Genomic DNA, 8864 nt, shown 5'->3' with positions numbered 1-8864 from the left:
ACCCACTTTCATCCTTGTCTTCTCCGGTCCTAGTCATGAAGGTCAAGAGCCCTGTTTTTTCCCAGGGCTCTGCTTAGCATCAAGACCAAAATAACCGTGACCCTGGAACTTTATTTTTAGGGTCTGTGAGCGGCAACAGGAACCTTCAGAGAAAGCCTGTGTTGAGAGTGTCCTTGGCTGGGAGAGAGGGCAGGGCAGCCATAGCTCCTGCAGCTTTGAACTGTTGCCCGGAAAGTGCTGCCAGCCAGGTCTCCCTGGGGAGCATCAGATCCCAGTCATGCTCCCCATATCAGCTCTCGGGTGGTATTTCGCATGGAAAGCATTGTTTATAAGCAAGGATGCCGACTGTGGGCAGGTGGTTGTCCAAATGCCCTGGCTTGTGTGCTCCAGCTCCTTGAGTGCCCCCAGCAAGTCTCCTGGGACAGAGAGGCAGGCAGCCTGAGCTGGGCCTTGTCAAAATGAACTCTCACATTCTCTCTCCTCGAATACTTATGCAGCACCCCAGCAGTGTACCGAAGCGAAAGACCATCTTCATCCTTAGAGAGGTAGCCTCATCAAGGGTTTTGTCATGGCAAGACTTGGCCAGAGGATAGTTTAGATTTCAAATCTCTCACCCCATTGTTCTCTCCATTGATTTCAGTGTCCTAAAAAAGCTAGTGATTCTGAATCAACTCCATCTGCCAGACTGTTTCTGGTGCCAATTATTGTTACAGTTTTTAGTCCAGAAGGTGTGGTCTTCAATCAGCCTGGACCTCAGTGCCCCTGGTGTTGGGCCTAGCATTGAGTAGGGGAGAAGCAAGCAGGCCCTGCTTTGGAAACCCTATAGTCAGTAAGGCCCCAAGGTTCACCCCGCTATCTAGTAGAAGCTGGGGCCGCCCTGGGACAGGCCAGTGACCAGCTTCCTTGGTCTTCTGTGCTCCACATGTCCTCTGGATATTGCTATCCTCCAGATTACCTACAAAGGGTAATGATGAGACATGGCCTTCATGGTCCCAACAGGATCAGCTTGAGAGTCTGAGAGCTGCAGCTGGAGGGCAGCAGAGAGCTGTGAGGTGATGGGGTGGCTCAGAGAAGTTGCTGTGAACTGGCTTTGGTGGAGTTTCAGCAGGGCTCCACAGGCAGACAGGGCCCGGCAGGGAGAGACACAGCTCTGGCCGGTTTGGGCAGCTTTGACTCTTTCCTTAGGGCTGTTGGTGGGCAGCCCCAGTGTTGAAGGCTCTGGTGCTGAAGACTCACATTAAGTCTATTGGCTACTGCAGAGGATGCTGGGGAAGGGATTTCTTTTCCTTTTGAAAAGACTTGTTCCTCTAGGGAGGGAGGCTCTGTCATAGGGTGGCAGAGGCTGGATATTGCAGTAGAGTCATCTCCTCTTTGGAGGTCTCTACCACATGGACTCCACATGCTGTTCCCGTTACCTCTCCAAGTGTGTGTTGCTAGTACCTAGGCGAAGGATGACTTAAAGGGGAAGTAACACAGCCACATCTGGAGGTCAGGAGCAGGACTAGAAGTACTTTCAGTGATATTGTTACAGGGCACCCCAGTGTGAACTGGGCCTCCTGTCTGCGGGAACACACCCACGTGCTTAAATTCAGTTGTACTGCAGACACACACAAAAGGGTCAATAATGGGTTTTTTTTACAAAAGGGGAAAAGAAAAGGAAACAACCCAGGAGTGAGGGATACAAAGTAAATGGAATATCTTACCAGCTCTGCTGAGTTGGAGCTCCGGTAACAAACTAACTGAAAGCCCCGAGCCACACAGTCCGGAAAGCCATAGGAAATGGCGCCTTATTTATGCCCTGAAGTCCCAGTTTGCCGCTTAGCTCCGCCCTTGGGTCCTCGCAGTTTTCTCCCTGGTACTGCTGGGAGTTGTAGTTTCCAATCACTGGAGTAGGGGGTGGAATCCAGAAAGCTGCAGTAGGGGATGGAGTCCACAAAACTGCAGAGTTCCTTAGGACATCCTTCCCCTTAACAGTATTTCTTCAGAGACTTAAATACAATGAAATCAACCTGACAAAGGTGGTAAGATATCTATTCAACAGAAACTAGAAGATGTTGTTAAAGAGCTTAGTAACATAAAGAGATAGAAGGATATCCCATGCTCATGGATAGGGAGAATCAATATAATCAAAATGACTATCTTGTCCAAAATGACAAATAAACTCTACACAGTTGTACTCAAATCACAGTAATATTTTTCAAAGAAACTGAACGGAATATATTAAAATTTATATGAAACCATAAAATGCCTTGAATTGCAAGAAAAAACCTAAGAAAAAAGGAAAGAAGTGGAGATATGAGCTTATCTGATTTCAAACTTTATAATAAAACAACAGCATTACAAGTAATATGACTTTGGCCCAAAAATGGTTACATGGATTAATGGAACAGAACTGAAGTTCAGAAATAAATCTATGAATATACCAGAACCTAATCTATGACAAAGCATTCACAGGTAAAATATAGTTCTTTAATAAATGGTATTGGAAAAGTTGGAAAGCCACACGTTAGCACCATACACAAAAATAAGTTCCAAATAAATTTAAAATGTAGATATAAAACCTGCATAGATATAAAACCTGCAACAGTAAAATATCAAGAAAATATTGGTGATATATTCCATGATCAACAATAAAGATATTTAAGATGACTCAACCTCTGTGACAAGGGAATTAGAATCAAAAATAAAAAATTGGAATTGTATCAAGTTAAAAATCTCCTACACAGAAGAGAAAACATGGGACTATTGCATAGACAGCCTACTGAATAGGAAAAAAAATATTTACACAATCTATAACTGATCAGGGATTAATATATAAAAGCCATACAATTCAACAACATAAAAGCAAGTAGCTAAATTAATGAATGGGCTGTAGAATATTACACAGCCACAGAAAAGATGAAATGCAGCCATTTTCAACAAAATGGAGGGAATTAGAAGATGATATGAAGCGAAAGTCTGAATGATAGAACCAAATACTGACCATTCGTATAACAGACATTCTGAGGGTTCTGAAGCAGAGAGGGAAGGGGAGAAAAAGAGGGCTGGGACCACAGTGGTGATGGAGGATAAAAAAAGAGCCAAGCAGATGTTGCATCTGTTAATAAAAAGAAAAAAGATGCTGACTTGTTAAAAATCAAAAACAAAACAAAAAATCTGAATCAAGTAATGTTTTACAAGTCACCAATGGGAGCTATTTCTAGAATCTATTCAGGCAGTGTCTACAGATTATAAACCTGAGGGGACTTGGCACCCTGGGCTGGTCCCTCGCCCTCCTCTCCTCACTCACACTTTACCTGTCGCATTTCCCCTCTTGGGTCTGGTAAGCTGTGGTTGGTGCAGCCAGACCTGGCTCAGAGGGAGGCAGCTGGGGGCTGAGAGAAGCAGAGGCTGAGGCCCAGGCCTGGAGCAAATCAATGAACTTTCCTGAATCACATTATTATCAAACTAAAATCTTCTCGAATAGCATGAAGTTTAAATGAGATAGCAATACACCTGGCATCTTTCCACAAACCTCACAGTATTAGCTCTGCTGTGGCTATTCTTGGCATAGAGGGAATTCTGAGAACAACAGAGAAGGGGAGCCTGGAGCTAGCCACTCTTGCTTCAAGGGGAAATGGGGTTCTGTCCTAATGGGATACTGTAGAGCCCCACCCCAAGTTCAGCCCCACCCCAAGTTCAGGTATGCTGCTACCGAGTGGCTGCAGAGTGTGCTGAAGCTTAGAATCTTTATTTGACAATCTGTTTCGTTAGTGGCAGAACTAAGAAAGAGGCCTGACACGCTAGGGCCCATTTAACTCTGTGCACAGTTCCTGTAGATATGCACTATGATGTCTGAGTCACAGTTAAGAGCACTGAGTTTGAATAACTTGTTTCTAGTTTCTCATCCGAGCTGGACTTTGATCCTGATGCTTAATGTAAACTATAGCTCCTTCCACAGGCTGAATTTCTGCATTCAACATAACGATTTCTGCATGTGCTTCCTATCAAATAAAGTGCTCTAAGCCTTATTTAAATAATAAAAAAGAGAGCATCTGCCTGTCACTAAAACAGTTGAACTTGAGCATGTCATGTACAGATGATGCTTTAGAGCAAATGATAACAAATCTAAGCCATCTGAACCCCTCTCTCCTCTCCAAGGAACCATTTTCAGCCTTGTCTTCCCTTTCTTTTCCCCCCTTTATCCAACTTCAAAGAGAATGCTACAGCTCTTTGTTCTTTCTACTCACTTATTTGGGTTAAAAAAAAAAAATCCATCTATAACCAACATTCTTGGCTGCAGGCCATGGACCACAGCCTTCTCTTCTCAGCTCTGCCTCCTGTTTACCGCAGTTCCAAGCAGGGCAAAGAGCGGGCCCTTGGCTCTACTCACCTCCGTAGTGGGGCCTCCAGAAGCCCCTACCCCCTTCAGGGGCCCAAGGGGGAGCATCTTGGGGCTTTATCTTTAGGAAACATCTTCCTCCTTCTGCTCTCTGACAAAAGCCCCCCCCCCCCCCCAATCTGTGTCAGTGCTGGATGACTGGACCCCCTCCTAGGCTTCCGCTTCCTCAGGAAATGTGGCCATCTGGCTTCCAAAAGATCAGCACCCTGGGGGCTGAGGGAGGGGGTTGTGGGGTCTGGGGTGGGCGGCGAGCTTCTTCCATTGCGTCCTTACCTCTGTGAGCTCTCTCCCAGGACTGGACAGAGGGTGGGTCACAGGGCCAGATTCCCTTGAGTTTGCATGTGCCACGGAGTGGGAGGACCTGGCTTGTTACTGATTCAGAGGGAGAGCTCAGGAAGTGGGTAGTTTATCAGGGGCCAGAGTCCTGGGGCAGCCCTCAGGCAGGAGGTGGGTTCCGGTACTTTCTGAGAAGCCTATTTTCACTGCAGTTTGAGGGGGCAGGCAGGGGGCAGAGCCCTCTCATAGGAGTTTCAGTTGCCTCAGTCAATTTTGGGGTCTGGTCCATACCAGAAACTTGGGGGAATATTGGAGGAAAGAATGAGCACCCGGTGTGTATCCTGGGGGTTGTTAGCAGCTATCACTTCTGCCTGGACTCTCAGTAAGGACAGAGAGCCCCACAGAAAAGGACTTCAAGCCAACGCTGCAGGTAAATGGCTCACGGCCACTGTCATTTGGGGGCTGAGAGAAGTGTGGTCCCTTCTGCCTTGGGCTCTCTCTCTCCCTCCTTTCCTGCCTTCATTTGCGGAGTATTTATCATGCACCACAGAATTGCGATTATAACATTAAAAAAGTGCAGCCGTGACCTTGAGGGTTAACTCCGTGTAGAGGAGTTTTCATCTCAGGCTTCATCTGTCTCCACCCTGCTTTGTTTTGATCCCTTTATCTTTTGCAAAGAAATTCAAAATACTGCCAATTAATTCCCACTGTAAGATTTTGGGAGCTGGGTACTATTGGTTATTCCTGTTATATTACTTGATTTCCTGTTATCATTTGCTCTCTGCTTCAGGGAGTGGTCAGGAGCAGCTCAGTGTGACCCTCCGGTTGGGAGAGCGGAGGCTCCACCTGAAACCCTCAGGGGCTGGCTGTCATTCTCCCGCACGCACGCGTGGCTGCCGCCTGGGAGGGAGCGAATAGCATTCATTATCCGGTGACATTTTGCAGGAGCCTTTTTACCTCCGCTTCCCCTGAGATGCAATAACAAAAGTTTGTCTGATCTTCCCTTTACCCATCTCCCTGCTCCCTGCCACCCCCAGTTCTTTTTCATCCTGGGCTTGAGGGCAAACGTTCTCCTGTCTCTCGGATGTGCTGGCAGAGGGCTTCCGGGCAGGCGCCTGGTCTCTGGGGACACAGGGTGTCTTTCTTCCTGTCACTTCAAAGGCTGCTGGAGTGCTCCGCCTCATGGGTGGATATGATTATTATTATTATTATTATTATTTTGGAGACTGCATTCAGCTGCTGAGCGAGGCTGGGGTGTCCCCTCCTTTCCACATCCTCAAGACCCAACAAGGAAGGGTAAAGGTGGGCTGGAGGAGAGGACTCCAGGAGGTGCCCTCTCTGTGGGAGGGCCTGCACTCCTTCCTCACAGCTGGTGTGGAGGAGGCCTGGCCACCTGGGAGGAGGCCAGTGCTCCAGCTGGACAGAGTGGGGGTGTGGTGGGGAGTAGTCCCCACTGACTTATTAAATAGGGTGGTCTTTTGAAGACCGGGGTGGGTGGTCTGCTGGAAATCCCTCTGCAAGACAGGGCCAGCAGAGACCTTCCCAGGAGGCTTCAGAGAGAGGGGGTCCTGAGTCTCTTGCCCTCTTCTAATCTTCCCTACGCCCCAGCAGGGCAGCCTAGGGGCCAGCGGGCTGGAAGCGTTGTCCAGAGCTGGAGAAAGAGGACCCAGGCCACAGTCCTGGGTGTTGTGTCTGCTTCCTTCTCAGGTGACAGAGGGCAGTGTCGGGAGACACAACAGCATTCAGTGAATCCGCCCGGAAATGCTAACTCCACAGTCAGAATTGGTGGTTCCCCAATTCTGGCCTCTTCCCTTGTGTGTCTCACCTCCCCTGCAGCCTGTCAGCCCCCATGGAGGGCTGGTTAACTTCCAGTGGGGTGGTGGTCCTGGGATGCCCCCAGGGCTGGCAAGCCAAGTGTCAGGGTCGAGACCCCAGGGGGTCAGAGACGTGGTGTCCGGGACACAGTTTCCACCACTGCGGTCACCCAGGTCACTGACCACGCTGCTTTGGCTCTGCCCTGAGATCTGCAGAGCTTCTCAGCGGAGCGACTGACCCCTCCAGGAGACCTCGCCCAGGCGCGGCTGGAGGGGACAGGTGGAGAGGGAGACTCCAGCCTCAGCCTCGTGGATGCACCCAGGGGGACAATTAGGGTGCTGTCTGTGTCTGACCACGCTGACTCTGTGCTCCCATCATTTGGGGTGTTTGTGATGAGCCCCCCACTGTCTGGCACAGGGAGAGTTTACTTGTCCTTTTGAAGCTTCAGCGTCTTTACCTGCCAAGTGGAGCTCGCGTCTGTCTATATTACAGTGGTGGTTTAAGATGAAATGAGAGCTGTGTGAAGCACACGAACAGGAAGTCACTTTGGGAACATGATGTCACCCAGCTCAACTACTTTCCCAGCCCCTCACCTTTAATTCTATTTTTTTTAAAGATTTATTTGTGCATACAGAACTGGGGTACAGGCCAGAGGCTCAGGGGCGGTGAGAGGATTCCCCAGAGACAGAGCGGGGAGCAGAACAGGCAGATCGACAAGTACACTGCTGAGGGGAGCAGCGGGCAGGTCAGGAGAGGTCTGCCCCGCCATGTGGTCACCTCCAGGGCTTAATTCTATTTTTTATGCTGTCTTTTAAATCACTTCCCTTCTGCTTGAGGTCCCCATCTGGATGGCAAAGGCAAGTTCTGTGCTTACTTGGGCAGTGGTTAATGGCTCAGAATGACAGTTTTGAAAGAGGAATAATGCTTTTCATCTGGTGCTGCTTAACAGCCGTAATTACTTTTAATAACACCCCTTCGTTGATTCCCCTCAAAAGCCTCATGAGGCAGGTATAATTCTGTCCATTTTTTAGTTTTGGAAGTAAGATGCAAGAGGGTGAATACAACTAGAAGACTAGGAAAGTGGGGAGTGACAAAGGACCCGTGTCTAGAGGGCAGGTTCTCTGCAGCCACTATGGCTGCCTGCGGAGGGTCTGAATGACCCTATTGGCTAGTTGGGTGAGGAGGAGGACTAGAGGACTCTGGGTCTGCTCTCTGGGGGCAGAATGCGGTCACATTTATTGCTGGGTAAGTCTTCTCAATCTCCATTTTCTACTTGTGGAAATTGAGGCTTATTGAGGCTATTTTGTATTATTTGTAAAAGCCCAGCTAGTTCCTTTAATCAAAATCAAGAGAGTGGTACACAAAAATATCCAGAACTTTTTGAAACTCTGATGGTTAATAGTCTACAAAACTTTTAAAGAGTATGATAAATAAACCCTACAGTTAGATCCCACTAACAAGTTCCTTTGCAAAGATAGTCAGCATGACATGGTGGGAAAGAAAATACCAGATTTGAAGCCTTCTGCAAATTGCATCAGAAAGTATTTGTTGTTTTGCTTACATGATTTGCACATTTTTACTGTGAATATTGCAAAAGACGCCTTTGCTCCTCTGTGTCTTTATTAGTGACGGTAAGTATCTGTCACATAGTGGGAGCTACTACAAATAGACGCACTGGATGAAGCCTCAGGGTTTGCTTTGCTTCTGCTCCTCAAAAAGGCAGAGGGAGTCTGAGTTTGGTGCTGACAGGTCCTTCCCTCCTGAAGGTCGTGGGAGCCTTCCCTGCTGTGTTTTACATTAGACCCTTGGTTTCAGTGGGGTGTGCGCCCCACATTCTGGGTCCCTTGTCTTTGCATAAATGGTGGAGAAGGGGAGCTGAGAAGTGCCAGGGACTGTTCCTGCTTGCCCACTATCCAGGGAGGGAGCTGGGGAGCAAGGTAGTCAGGGTGGCTTTGCCTCCACAGGCTGCAGTGACACACGGGGGCTGTAGGGAAGAGCATCTGCCGCCAGGATGTTCTGAAATTCCTCTCCTTCCACCCCCAACCCCAGCACATCCATTAGTGGAAAAAGAACTAAACTCATAGGTAGGAGATTTGAGTTCCAGCATCCACTATGTCATAGTTTCTGGGTGACCTAAGGTAAGTCACTGTTTTTTCCATCTGCAATATGGGAATAGTAACCCAAGCACCTCTACTGGTTATTTTGAGGTGCAGTGAGATAGTGTAGATGATAATGGCTTGGAAAATACAAGCAAAGCTTCCTGCGTGTAAGGAGTGATTATTAGACAGCTTGGAGAGCCTACTCACTGCTCAGCACAGTCCGTGGCCTTGCAATGCGCTCCTCTCAGGAAGACCAATGCCAGAGTGTCTTCATCTGTAATGCAAACATGAGT

Source organism: Condylura cristata, unplaced genomic scaffold (assembly GCF_000260355.1).
Source record: "Condylura cristata isolate star-nosed mole 26May11 unplaced genomic scaffold, ConCri1.0 scaffold00026, whole genome shotgun sequence".
Lineage (NCBI taxonomy): Eukaryota > Metazoa > Chordata > Mammalia > Eulipotyphla > Talpidae > Condylura > Condylura cristata.
This window is presented reverse-complemented; position numbering follows the sequence as displayed.